The 14,608-nt window shown below is 45.8% G+C and overlaps 1 pseudogene; it reads right to left on the reverse strand.

Annotated features, from left to right (window-relative positions):
• Positions 1-4,187: 4,187 nt before the first annotated feature.
• LOC144479790 (U2 spliceosomal RNA) lies at positions 4,188-4,353 on the reverse strand (annotated as a pseudogene).
• Positions 4,354-14,608: the final 10,255 nt, after the last annotated feature.

Below are 14,608 nucleotides of genomic sequence, written 5' to 3' on the forward strand. Positions count from 1 at the left end.
ACTCTTCCCTGCAGGGGCAAGAGAGCGGGAGAGATGGCTGTGGCTGGTAGTGTACCAGTGATCATAGAAATCATAGAAATCATAGAAACCCTACAGTGCAGAAGGAGGCCATTCGGCCCATCGAGTCTGCACCGACCACAATCCCACCCAGGCCCTACCCCCACATATTTACCCGCTAATCACACTAACCTACGCATCACAGGACTCTAAGGGGCCATTTTTAACCTGGCCAATCAACCTAACCCGCACATCTTTGGACTGTGGGAGGAAACCGGAGCACCCGGAGGAAACCCACGCAGACACGAGGAGAATGTGCAAACTCCACACAGACAGTGACCCGAGCCGGGAATCGAACCCGGGACCCTGGAGCTGTGAAGCAGCAGTGCTAACCACTGTGCTACCGTGCCGCCCCATTTTGGTGTATCCCTTTACAGGCCCAGCTTGGTCCTTCTCTAGTGTCTCCTCTTGGACTTGTACTGATCTTGCAACCGGTTTTCATGCGGATCCACTGTGGAATCGGTCGGTTTTGCTTCATCTTCTTAGCGAGGAATCGCTTCATCCCGAAGGTTTTGAGGGATGGCATGGCCGCACGTCCACTCCGGCGGGAGGGATTCGTTCCTCCGGTGGGGAGGAGGGATCACCCGCAGAGTGGCGGCAGACCCCACTGCCCCCTCCCTCCCCACCGATCGGCTGCAGACTGGCAGCGGACCCACACCCCCCGAGCAGAGGATGATCTGGGTCCCACCTTCCCCCCCCCCCCCAACCCCCCCCCCCCCCACCCCCCCCCCCCCCCCCCCCCCCCACCTCCCCAGAGGAGGAGCTGGGTCAGAGAGCCATTTCAGGCTCTGACCCCGCTCTTCGGAAGCTGCAGCGATGACTTCAGACTTTTATTTTGCAGGTCGCTAAAAGCGCGGACGCGGAACGGGCCAGAAGACGGTAAAGTGGGATTTGGCGGTAGGGTTGGGCGGGCGGTTCATTAAGTCGATTTAAATGCATGCAAATACATTTAAATCGTCGGGCCGCCCGATTCGTGTGTCGGTAAAGCCGCGATCTGCTCGGAATCGGGTGCAGATCGCGGGATAGGCCCGACGCTTAACTTTACCGCGATTTCGTGCCCGAAAACGGGCACACAGTTTTGGTAAAATCGGGTCCTTAGACTCAAAATGGTGTAATCAGGCCCAATGGGTGGATTTTATGGCCTCGCTCAAGCGTGGCCGGAAATTCCCGCCCGTGGCCAACGGATATTTCCATTGTCTGCCCCTCGCCCGCTCCAATTCTGTGGCAGGCGTGGTGGTAGAATTCTGGCGTATATTCTGCACCCTCTCCTTTCCTTTTCCCTTATGTACTCTATGAATGGTAGGCTTTGTCTGTATAGCGCGCAAGAAACAATACTTTTCACTGCATGCTAATACATGTGACAATAATAAATCAAATCAAATCAAAAAGTCTCTTTTCTTGTAACATTATTAATTATTTTATAAAATATATTTGATCAGGAGGTTTCGGAAGTTCTGACAGATATATGGGTGAAGAAAGTCTTTGGGCCTATTTTATCCCATCCTACTCCTGTCTCCCCACAATGAACAATCAGCCAGTTTCGAAAGATTCAGGAAGCCTAAAGTCAGATCCTGATAACTGAGAGTATTGTGAGTGTTTCCCCAGCCCTCCAGGGATAATAAATCCACTCAACTGCCAAAACTCATGGTGGCACAGTGGTTAGCGCTGCTGCCTCACAGCGCCAGGGACCTGCGTTTGATTCGCGGCTTGGGTCACTGTTTGTGTGGAGTTTGCACGTTCTCCCCGTGTTTGCGTGGGTTTCCCCCAGGTGTTCCGGTTTCCTCCCACAGTCTGAAAGACGTGATGGTTAGGTGCATTGGCTATGCTAAATTCTCCCTCAGTGTACCCGAACAGGCGTCGGAGTGTGGCGACTAGGGGATTTTCACAGTAACTTCATTGCAGTGTTAATGTAAACCTACTTGTGACACTAATAAATAAACTTTGCTTTGCAACTCACAGGACAAGGGCAATTGGGGTTCTTTTTTATGAACAGTTTGCTTTCTCAACTCATTCATGGTCAACTCTTTATTCCCTCTGACCTAAAAGCTGTGGATTTTCAATAATCAACCATTTTGATTTCCAGAGTTATCTGGTTTAAGAGCTAACAACTCCCACCAGTCGCAGTCATCTGACAAACATAATCTCGCACCCATAAGAGGGTAATCGTCCATTTCAGTAGAGTCACCAAAATCAACTCACTTTTATATAGCATCTTTAAACATAGTAAAATGCCCCAAAGTACTTCACATTTAATCAAACAAAAAGGCAGGCAGGATAAGGGGATGCGCCAGGGCGAGGTGTTCTTTCGGAGAGTCAGTGCAGACTCGATGGGCCGAACGGCCTTTTTCTGCACTGTCGGGATTCTATGGAAAATTTGACTTCAAGTCACAAAGGAGGATATTAGAGCAGATGACCAAAGTCTTTGTCAAAGATGCAGGTTTCAAGGGGTCTCACAACACAAAGATGAGAGGCGAAGAGGGTTAGTTTGGGAATTCCAGAACTTTAGCCTTGCTGAAGGAGTGGCCATTAACGGTGAGATGCTTAAAGTCGGGTTTAACTCAAAACACCAGCAGTTGTCCTGTAGGTTTTTGTAGAGCTGGAGGAGTTTCCAGAGACAATGAGGATCCAGGCCACAGAGGGACTCGAAAACAAGTGTGAGAGTCGCAATGGGTTGTCATGTGACCTGGAGCTAATGTTGGATAGCAAGCACAGGGATGATAGAATGATTGCAGTTGGGTCATCTAATAAAATGAAAAGAGATAATCTTGAACCATAAAATAAACATGCACATCTATATTGCACTTCAAAATACAAATCATTTCCTACAGCGAACACTATGGTAAATTGAATACCAGTTTATCAAAGTTTCTAGCCTCACCAGATATGTTGCCATTATACTTTCCCAGGGCCCAGTGACTCCAGATCGATTGCGAGTGTTGTCTGATGTTCCACTTAATAAATGACGCTGCTCTGAATGTGCACAGCGCCACAAAGGCAAACAGATCCATTTAAAAATCTCCAGGAACATTTAAAATAGAAAACAGAGGAGTATCCTTCTGGGCTGTCCATCCATTTTGAAAATGTGGCAGACTAAGTCTTAAAGAATGAAAGAGGTTTTCTTGATCCTCTTACTTCAAACAGTCGGGTCACGCCTTTTTCTGCACCAGATATTTTAGTTGTGATACTCCTGGGGCCGCGCATGTTTTAATGTGGCAACTTATTATTATTTGTGCCACCCTTTAACTTCCTTTTTTTGGTCAAGGTATCAGTATTCAATGGTCTTATGGTTTCCTCCCAGATTTACTAACTGACGTGTGACTTGGTGAGGACCTTTGGTGGGTGGCAGAGTGGTCAGCACTGCAGTCTCATAGCACCAGGGACCCGGGTTCAATTCCAGCCTTGGGTCACTCTTTGTGTGGAGCTTGCGCATTCTCCCAGTGTCTGTGTGGGTTTCCTCCGGGTGCTCTGGTTTCCTCTCACAGTCCAAAGATGTGTGGATTAGGTGGATTGGCCCTGCTAAATTGTCCCTTAGTGTTGGGGTATTAGCAGGGTAAATATGTGGGGTTACGTGGATAGGGCCTGAATGGGATTGTGGTCGGTACAGACTCAATGGGCCGAATGGCCTCTATCTGCACTGTAGGGATTCTATGATTCTGCTGATGATTGATACCAGCTTCTGCATCGAGAGCCAACTTTGACTTAATAAGGCACACCTTTTGTGTTTTCTGCATCATCACATTGCAATTATTCACTTAGCACAACTGGATCACTGCCTATGTTGTGATAGGGGTCACCAGACTCATGTCCTGTTGCTTGAAGTGCCAGACTCTGATACCTATGACTCAGCTCAGATTGAGCGGTGTAGCCTCTACTGGGTGTGAATCACTTTGCTGGTGAAGAGAGAATGCTGTGGCCATGTATGGGCATTGGTTAGAAAGGATTAAATGGACTCAACTGAAGGAAGCTGAGACATTTTCAATGTTTTTTTTGTATTTTTATTCCAATTCAATCAAATCAAGTCCAATTCAGAGTCTCAACAAGTTGAGACATTCCCGATCCAAGCTGACAAGACAGGGCTCTCACCTCCTGTCTTGGGCTTGATCTACATGATCCAAGCTGATTGGAGTCGGAATAACTCCTCCTCCAAGGCTTGATCTCACTTGTATCTTAGCCAAAAGGCCGAGATGCCATTTTAAAAACTGGCTTCAAATGAAGCTAAAATGTAACCTAATAACTTCAACCAAGCACAGCATGTCGATACTACACTTGATCTTAGCCAAAAGGCCGAGAAGTGATGTTGCACTGCACGATTCACACGACTAATGACCGCTATGATTGCAGTGTCAGAGGAGCACCAGCAGGGGCAAAAGAAAACCAAACCAGTAGATGAACAGGAAAAATATACAGGCATAAAATGGAATCATAGAATCCCAACAGCGCAGAGGGAGGCCATTCAGCCCATCCAGCCTGCACCGACAACAATCCTACCCAGTCCTATCCCCATCACCCCATGTATTTACCCTGCTAATCCTCTTACCCTATACATTTTGGGGCACTAAGGGGCAATTTAGTATGGCCAATCAACCTAACCCTCTTTGACCCATGGGAGGAAACCGGAGCACCTGGAGGAAACCCACGCGGACACGGTGAGGATGTGCAAACTCCACACAGACAGTAACCCGAGGCTGGAATTGAACCCAGTCCCTGGTGCTGTGAGGCAGCAGTGCTAACCACTGCACCACCGTGCCTACCACTGTGCCACTGTGCCTGCAGAGCAGTAGTAAGCCATTCGGCCCCTCGAGCCTACTCCACCATCTGACAAGATCTTGGCTGATGCGTTTGTGTTTCGAGTTCCATGATCCCCTCTACCCCAATAACCTTTGTTTCTCCTGCCAAACAAAAATTTATCTACCTCCACCTTAAAAACATGCAGTGACCCCGCCTCCACCGCCTTGTGAGGCAGAAAGATAAAAAGGTGCACAACGCTCGGAAAGAAAACATTCTTCTCGCTCCTGTCCTAAAAGGGTGACTCCTAATTTTAAAACAGTCCCTGTACTTCTGGACTCACCCACAAGAGAAATATCATTAATTTCCATGTTCACCTTATCAAGACCAATCAGGATACTATATACTCCAAAAGTGTGCTCAAGGTGAAGACAACAGGAGTGTAGGGTCAGGAAAATTCCAACCTTCGAATTCCCTGGATGATGTAAATTTTGTTCTGAACATAAATAGGAAGCTGGATGATGAAGCGATAGGAAACCTTTACCTTCTCAGTTGTGGCTCGGTTAAGCAGCAGAGGGTTGTCGTATTAATTCCCATTCCAGGGCCTGAACTTTTGCTCTCGAGTCAGGAGCACAGGGTCAGGAAGATTCCATCCAGGCGAATTCCCTGGACGGCCTAATTTTTGTTCTGGATGGCGTTGGGGGCAGGGAGTTGAACATTAAAGGGAGTCAGGTCCCTCAAAACAGTAATGACTCAGCCACAGAAACTGTCGGATGCTGAGGCAGCCACAACAGCTGCAGAGGTGGATGAAGCGAAAAGCCCACCTCCGTGATCTGGGACTTTGCATCAGCTGTTAAAAAATCAAACAAAACACAGCTCTTCAGTCCCTCACTCCTTATGCTTCTTACTTCCCTTCAAACTCTCTCTTCCCCATCCAGCCAACCTCATGTCCTCTACCTTCCCCAAGGACCCTCTTACCCTCCATGCCAACCTATGTTCCTCTCCCCATTCCCCATGAGCTTTCACAGCCCCTATGCCAACCTACGCCCCTCCACACACCTGCCATACCCCTTTGTAGCCCTTATGCCAACTTAGTGCCAACTCATGCCAATATAGATACCCACTCATTATCCTGTGCACTACATCTTTTATGCCAACTCACCCACTATCTATCATGAGCTGGCCTTAAGAATGGATGCTGAGATGAAATTAAATAAATTACTAAATATCCATTGCAGACTTTATTCTTATAAAAATAACACATTCAATCGGAAAACCCCATTCACCATATTCACATTCCTTCAAACACATAATCCGTCATAAAAACAAATATTTCATTCATCTCTTATAAAAAAAGAAACATTTATATTGATAGCCCCACATCAAAGACCACTTGGAGCTATAAATCATATTGTGAACTGACAGGCACCTCATTGTCATCTTATTATAATGATATATCTTGTGCTTCTTCACTGTATATGACACAAGGTGCCAATTACTCTTAATCGATTGGGTAAATATGTTGTGGGTTCATTCGTTAAGACTAGGCACATGAGAAGAGTTATACATAGGTATCAAACTTGAAGACATCAGGATTGTGTGTGCTCTGCTTAAAGAAAAAGAGAAACTAAGACTGAATCACATGGTACTTTTTTTTTAGCTGATGTCATGCCGATGAAGTTTCTTGGTCCAAAATCGTATCTGACCTCTTTCATATCCAGCCCCCAGCTCTTACAATGCATGTTCATGTTTAGTTACCATTACATACATGTAGAGAACTGGCAAACCTATGAATCTGTAAAACATAAAGGTAATCTGCTGGTACACCCAGATCTCGCGATGATTACCTTGTCTGGAGGTTTCTTTATTTGCTGTTAATGATCAGTGGGATTTTCATTCTTGGATGTTGTTGCTGGTTGTATCTGGGGTCCTCTCCTTGATGCAACAGGACTGTACAGTGGTTAAGGAGCTGGACTGGACATGATTAATCCTCAGCTACCCCTCGTCATTGTGCCTTTGTTAGGACCTTGTTCTGAACCTTGTCACTTCATTGGGCTGCCATGGACCATCTGTGGGATCCTGGAAGTGAACTTTTTCTCCCACGTGTAAACCTGGCAATTCTGTCCCAGCATTTTTAACATGCACATTGGTCATCTCTGGCAGTTTCAGAAGTTGCTCTTTAGTTTCTGAAGGAGTAGAATGGGTAAGTATAATAACGCCAGGAGTCGGCTGTGAAGGGACCATGTTTTTATTGCACAAATGAAAATAAACAATAACCACAAGTCTGTGGTGAATACAACTGGTCCCAACTGGGACTAAAAGGTTAATGGACCCTCTTAGGGTCCTGCTTATATAGAGCTCTGTATACGAGCTCCACCTCGTGGGCTAATTATCAGTCCTCAGGGAGCTTGTATTCAATGAGCCCGACTGGGAGGTCAATTAGTGAATCCCCATGCAGATCATGGGGGTTATCACAGTAAGAGTAGGTGAACTGATATGCACTGGTCTGCCGAACATGAGCACTGATGTGGAGATGCTGGCGTTGGACTGGGGTGAACACAGTAAGAGTTTTAACAACACCAGGTTAAAGTCCAACAGGTTTATTTGGTAGCAAATGCCATTAGCTTTCGGAGCGCTGCTCCTTTGTCAGATGGAGTGGAAATCTGCTCTCAAACAGGGCACAGAGACACAAAATCAAGTTACAGAATACTGATTAGAATGCGAATCTCTACAGCCAACCAGGTCTTAAAGATACAGACAATGTGAGTGGAGGGAGCAATAAGCACAGGTTAAAGAGATGTGTATTGTCTCCAGACAGGACAGCTAGTGAGATTCTGCGAGTCCAGGAGGCAAGCTGTGGGGGTTACTGATAGTGTGACATAAAACCAACATCCCGGTTTAGGCTGTCCTCATGTGTGCGGAACTTGGCTATCAGTTTCTGCTCAGCGACTCTGCGCTGTCGTGTGTCATGAAGGCCGCCTTGGAGAATGCTTACCCGAAGATCAGAAGGCTGAATGCCCGTGACCACTGCAGTGCTCCCCAACAGGAAGAGAACACTCTTGCCTGGTGATTGTCGAGCGGTGTTCATTCATCCGTTGTCGTAGCGTCTGCATGATTTCCCCAATGTACCATGCCTCGGGACATCCTTTCCTGCAGCGTATCAGGTAGACAACGTTGGCCGAGTTGCAAGAGTAGGTACCGTGTACCTGGTAGATGGTGTTCTCACGTGAGATGATGGCATCCATGTCGATGATCCGGCACGTCTTGCAGAGGTTGCTGTGGCAGGGTTGTGTGGTGTTGTGGTCACTGTTCTCCTGAAGGCTGGGTAGTTTGCTGCAGACAATGGTCTGTTTGAGGTTGTGCGGTTGAAGGCAAGAAGTGGGGGTGTGGGATGGCCTTGGCGAGATGTTCGTCTTCATCAATGAAATGTTGAAGGCTCCGGAGGAGATGCCGTAGCTTCTCCGCTCCGGGGAAGTACTGGACGACGAAGGGTACTCTGTCCACCGTGTCCCGTGTTTGTCTTCTGAGGAGGTTGGTGCTGTTTTTCGCTGTGGCGCGTGTTAACTCTCGATCGATGAGTCGAGCGCCATATCCTGTTCTTATGAGGGCATCTTTCAGCATCTGGAGGTGTCTGTTGCGATCCTCCTCATCCGAGCATCCGAGCACTGAACATGAGCACTGTCAGTGATGGAATAATTGCAATAAAAGGTGTTGTCCTCAAATATAACGTTGCAATGTGCAGATCTTTTTTGTCTGTCTACATTTGAGAATTCGGGATTTCACCTTGAGAATCATTTCAATCAGGCTGTTAAATCCAGAATAATGAGGAGAAGATGTTGTGTGATCGATATTCTACTTCTTACGCTTATCCTGAAATAGCTTACCAATAAATTGCAGACAGTTATTGGAATGATCTCTCTAGGCACATCAAATAAAGCACGGGGGCACAGTGGTTAGCACTGCTGTCTCACAGCGCCAGGGACCCGGGTTCAATTCCTGGCATGGGTCACTGTCTATGTGGAGTCTGCACATTCTCCCTGTGTCTACATGGTTTCCTCCAGGTGCTCCGGTTTCCTCCCACAGTCAGAAAGATGTACTGTTTAGGCGCATTGGCCATGCTAAACTTTCTCCAGTGTATCCGAACAGGCGCCGGAGTGTGGCGACAAGGGGATTTTCATAATAACTTCATTGCAGTGTTAATGTAAGCCAGAACATACTCCAGTCATAGCCAAGCTGTTCCAATACAGCTACAACACTGGCAGCTACCCGGAAATGTGGAAAATTGCACAGGTAATGTCCTGTACACAAAAGCACAATACATCCAACCTGGCCAAGTACTACCCCATCAGTCTGCTCAGTGATGCAAGGGGCCATCAACAGTGCAATCAAGCAGCACTTGCTTAGCAACAACCGCTTGCTGACTCTCAGTTTGGGTTCTCCCAGGGTCACTCAGCTCCTGATCTCACTACAGCCTTGATTCAAACATGGAAAAAATGCCAGCGGTTAGGTGACTGCCCTTGGCATCGAGGCAGCCTTTGACTGGATATGGCATCAATAGGTTGTACCAAAACTCAAGGCAATTGTAATCAGGGCAAAAACCGTCTGTTGACTGGAGGCATACTCAGTACAAAGGAAGATGGTTGTGGCGGTTGGAGGTCAATCATCTCAGTTCCAGGACATCACTGCAGGAGTTCCTCAGGGTGATGTCCATGACCCAACCATCTTCATCATTGCTTCATCAATGACCTTTCTATAATCAGGTCAGAAGTGGGGATGATCACTGATGACTGCACAACGTTCAGCACCATTCGCGAATGCTCAGATCTTGGGGGTAACCATTGATCAGAAACTGAGCCAGACCAGCTTCATAAAAACTGTGGCCCAAGAGCAGGTCAGAGGGCTTTTCTCTTTCTTCTTGTAGCAGCCGATATTTGCGCTGTGCAAAAAAGTACTAAATCAATTTGGAGAACACCTTCAAGTTCAATGTAAACTAAGTCAACTTGTAGATCAAAGGATACATGTACTGTTTTTGCTGGGTTAGATAGTCTGCCAAGTGTGGCCAACGTAATCATCAGGTTACCTAACCTGTACCTAATCTCACAGTCATAATCTTTATCAAGAGACATTGCAATCTTATTGGTGCACTTGTCAATGGTTTTCATAAAACCATCTCTAACGGCTTCTGCTCAGGGTCAAGAAACTTGAATAAAGTAAAGATTTAAGAATTGGATAAAAGAAAGATTAAAGAAGCTTGAATAAAACAAAGTTTAAAGAATTGGATAAAAGGGAATTGATAAGAGTGCAGTTGCCTGGAGGGTTTTGATGCATGAATTAATTTAACAGCAGGATAAAGAGATATTTACTTAAGTGAAGTGGAAAACAATAGAGCATAGAATTATATGTGTTAAAAGTACAGAGTTCAAAGTGGAGATATAAGAATGTTATACTTACCTGCTAAAAGCATGGCTTCTAAGGTGGGTTGTTTGGATCGAATGAGATCAGAAGGAAAATGCAACATATCAGTGGTAGCGTTAGCTCTGTACTATAGGAGAAGTAGCTGGTGAGCAGTTAAGATCATAGCCACACCTAGCTGGGAAGAAGTTCTCCGGAAAGTAGGATTCTTGGCTAGAAGCTGCCATGCGAAAACCTCAGAAAGTCTACACTGAATAAGAAGAAAGGTTTCTCAAAATTAAAGAAAAAACTCATCTACTTTGCTGGATTTAGCCCATAGAGTTAAACTGTATGGGATGTTATGATGTGAAGATGCTGGCGTTGGACTGGGGTGGGCACAGTAAGAAACCTCACAATACCAGGTTAAAGTCCAACAGGTTTATTTGGAATCACGAGCTTTCAGAGTGCTGCTCCTTTCTCAGGTTCCTCAGTCACATCCCACAGTCCAAAAATGTGCAGGTTAGGTGGATTGACCATACTAAATTAGCGTCAGGTGGACTCGCTGGGGTAAATGTGTGGGGTTATGGGGAAAAGGCCTGGGTGGGATTGTGGTCCGTGCAGACTTGATGGGCTGAATGGCCTCCTTCTGCATTATAGGATTCTATGATTCTATGAATACCAAATTGAACAATAAACAATTAAGGGAAAGTTGGCCGATTGGATAGGTAACTGGCTGTCTGATCGAAGACAGAGGGTGGTGGTGGATGGACAATTTTCGGATTGGAGGCAGGTTGCTAGCGGAGTGCCACAGGGATCAGTGCTTGGTCCTCTGCTCTTTGTGATTTTTATTAATGACTTAGAGGAGGGGGCTGAAGGGTGGATCAGTAAATTTGCTGATGACACCAAGATTGGTGGAGTAGTGGATGAGGTGGAGGGCTGTTGTAGGCTGCAAAGAGACATAGATAGGATGCAAAGCTGGGCTGAAAAATGGCAAATGGAGTTTAACCCTGATAAATGTGGGGTGATTCATTTTGGTAGGGCTAATTTAAATGTGGATTACAGGGTCAAAGGTAGGGTTCTGAAGGCTGTGGAGGAACAGAGAGATCTTGGGGTCCATATCCACAGATCTCTAAAGGTTGCCACTCAAGTGGATAGAGCTGTGAAGAAGGCCTATGGTGTGTTAGCTTTTATTAACAGGGGGTTGGAGTTTAAGAGCCGTGGGGTTATGCTGCAACTGTACAGGACCTTGGTGAGACCACATTTGGAATATTGTGTGCAGTTCTGGTCACCTCACTATAAGAAGGATGTGGAAGCGCTGGAAAGAGTGCAGAGGAGATTTACCAGGATGCTGCCTGGTTTGGAGGGTAGGTCTTATGAGGAAAGGTTGAGGGAGCTAGGGCTGTTCTCTCTGGAGCGGAGGAGGCTGAGGGGAGACTTAATAGAGGTTTATAAAATGATGAAGGGGATAGATAGAGTGAACGTTCAAAGACTATTTCCTCGGGTGGATGGAGCTATTACAAGGGGGCATAACTATAGGGTTCGTGGTGGGAGATATAGGAAGGATATCAGAGGTAGGTTCTTTACGCAGAGAGAGGTTGGGGTGTGGAATGGACTGCCTGCAGTGTTAGTGGAGTCAGACGCTTTAGGAACATTTAAGCGGTTATTGGATAGGCACATGGAGCACACCAGGCTTATAGGGAGTGGGATAGCTTGATCTTGGTTTCAGATAAAGCTCGGCACAACATCGTGGGCCAAAGGGCCTGTTCTGTGCTGTACTGTTCATGTTCTATGTTCTAACCAGTGTTCCAAAGTTACTCCTCTGTGGTTTGGGATACCCTTGCATCTAACATCAGTGGGGTTCTTAACAGTTGGTCTCTAGCACACAAACGTTTTGCCAAAATGATATGCATGAAAATACATGACCCTAAACACTAAAGCTAATGTTTCCTGCTCGATGCTGGAGTAGTTGGATTGTGTTACAGACAGAGTTTGTGAAGCAAGTGTTGTAGCGGGATCCCCTTTTTAACCCCACTGGGCTTATTTTAGGTTTGGTTCTCCGTTACCCAAACCCCACCAATGCCCGAGTGATTCTCTCTCTCGCCGATGGAACAACGGCCACCTTGCGTCTACTTCACTAGAGTAGAGCTCCCAAGAGAGAGAAAAGGAAACTGCTGCCTATCCACTACCTGGCAGCCTTTCCTGAGTGGGCGGTTTTGAAGCGCCCAGGGTACCCTCAGTTCTAGACTCCGGAATTATGGTAAGGAATATTTAATATTGTGACTTGGTCAGAGATCGTTGGTGAGAAATTGAAAAGATCAAAACGGACTCCAATGGAAGTCAAAGATATATATATATTTGTTAAAACATCAAGGTCAATCACCAAACACCAGGAAAACAACACACAATGCCTTATGCTCTATAAGACTATAGCTATGGAAGGAATACTAAAACGGGCACAACGTAATGCTTACTTTACACAAGTTTACCAGTGTCTTAAACTATGAAAGGTGCATGCAAAAGCCCCCCCTTTCCCCAAAGCCTCATCCACTATGATGATCTCGTGAACTTCGCGAATTACCGGAGGGTACTCACAATCCTAGTTTAAATTGCTCAGTGGGCTTCGGGCTGCGTGCTGGAGATGAACGAGAGGCAGGAACAGGAGAAGAGAGTGGAGGGTGCTGCCATGCTGGTCCGAAGAGAAAAGAGAGAGAGAGACCAGAGCTTGCTTGTCCCTTTTTAAAACCTGAAGCAGTGATTCTCTCACACAAACACAGTTTCTGATCATTGATAGTTTCGATTGACTGGAACAAAAGGGCTGGAACTGTCGGGACGGCCCTTAATTGACATCTTAATGTCTTTTGAATGTTCTCTGAGTCATCCTGATTGGAATTCCATCAGCGATCTGAGTCATTGATGTTGTCTGTGGATGGAATGATCTCTGTTTCCATTGTCTTGCTGCTGGGCTATTTACTTCTTGTCTGCTGGTCATGGTTTCTCCTTTGTTTCCTGTTGATTAGATTATCCCTGTCTCGACCTTCTCGTTATCCCAGCCTCTTGCATATTCATGTCGCCTGACAACCAGTCGGCCATTTTCCTTATCTCTGGGTTTTTTAATCATGGAGGATTTGCCCTAAAACTTACAGTGTACATGGTTGGCCTTTCAGTAGCATGCATGCCCCCAGGCCATTCTGTAAGACGTCTATCTCCAGGGCAATGATCTCCCTAGGATCATAAAATTGCAATGTTGATGGTTCTAACAATGGTTGTTTCAGTGTTTTGAAGACGAGCTGGCGTTCTTGGTGACATGGGAAATGCACACACTTTCTCAATAATTCCTTTGGCCGTTAAGATCTTTGAGTGAAATTAGGAATGTGTGGAAACTAGAAATTAAAGAGACTTGGACATTTTTGAAGGTTGTCCTTATTTTGGGAAGTTAGCATGGCTTTAATGTCCTCTATTTTACTGGGATTGTGGCATATGATGTGGAGATGTCGGCGTTGAACTGGGGTGAACACAGTAAGAGTTTTAACAACACCAGGTTAAAGTCCAACAGGTTTATTTGGTAGCAAATACCATTAGCTTTCGGAGCGCTGCTCCTTCGTCAGATGGAGTGGAAATGTGCTCTCAAACAGGGCATAGAGACACAACATCAAGTTACAGAATACTGATTAGAATGCGAATGCCTACAGCTAACCAGATCTTAAAGATACAGACAATGTGGGTGGAGGGAGCATTAAGCACAGGTTAAAGAGATGTGCATTGTCTCCAGACAGGACAGCAGGCAGGACTGTAGGCAGTCCTGTCTGGAGACAATACACATCTCTTTAACCTGTGCTTAATGCTCCCTCCACCCACATTGTCTGTATCTTTAAGATCTGGTTGGCTGTAGGGATTCGCATTCTAATCAGTATTCTGTAACTTGATGTTGTGTCTCTATGCCCTGTTTGAGAGCACATTTCCACCCCATCTGACGAAGGAGCAGCGCTCCAAAAACTAATGGTATTTGCTACCAAATAAACCTGTTGGACTTTAACCTGGTGTTGTTAAAACTCTTATTGTGGCATATGCCAGCACTGGAATAGAAAAACTGATGAAGTTGATCTGTTGCATGTTAATATCACACTCCAAACTGTTGAACAGTAACCCTCCTTTCTGTGACAGATTCATCAGTTAGCGCAGACCACCATGTCATGTTATTATAGTGATATAATACCTTCTACAGTAAATAAGGGCATTACAATGGAAACAGAGATCATTCCATCCACAGACAACATCAATGACTCAGATCGCTGATGGGATTCCAATCAGGATGACTCGGAGAACATTTAAAAGACATTAAGATGTCAATTAAAGGCGGTCTCGACAGTTCCAATGTTGCAACTTATTTACTGTAGAAGGAACAAAGCACTGATTTCTCATAAGAAATTGGTTATTT

The sequence above is a fragment of the Mustelus asterias genome, chromosome 26 (genome assembly GCF_964213995.1).
Source record: "Mustelus asterias chromosome 26, sMusAst1.hap1.1, whole genome shotgun sequence".
NCBI classification, from domain to species: Eukaryota; Metazoa; Chordata; class Chondrichthyes; order Carcharhiniformes; family Triakidae; genus Mustelus; species Mustelus asterias.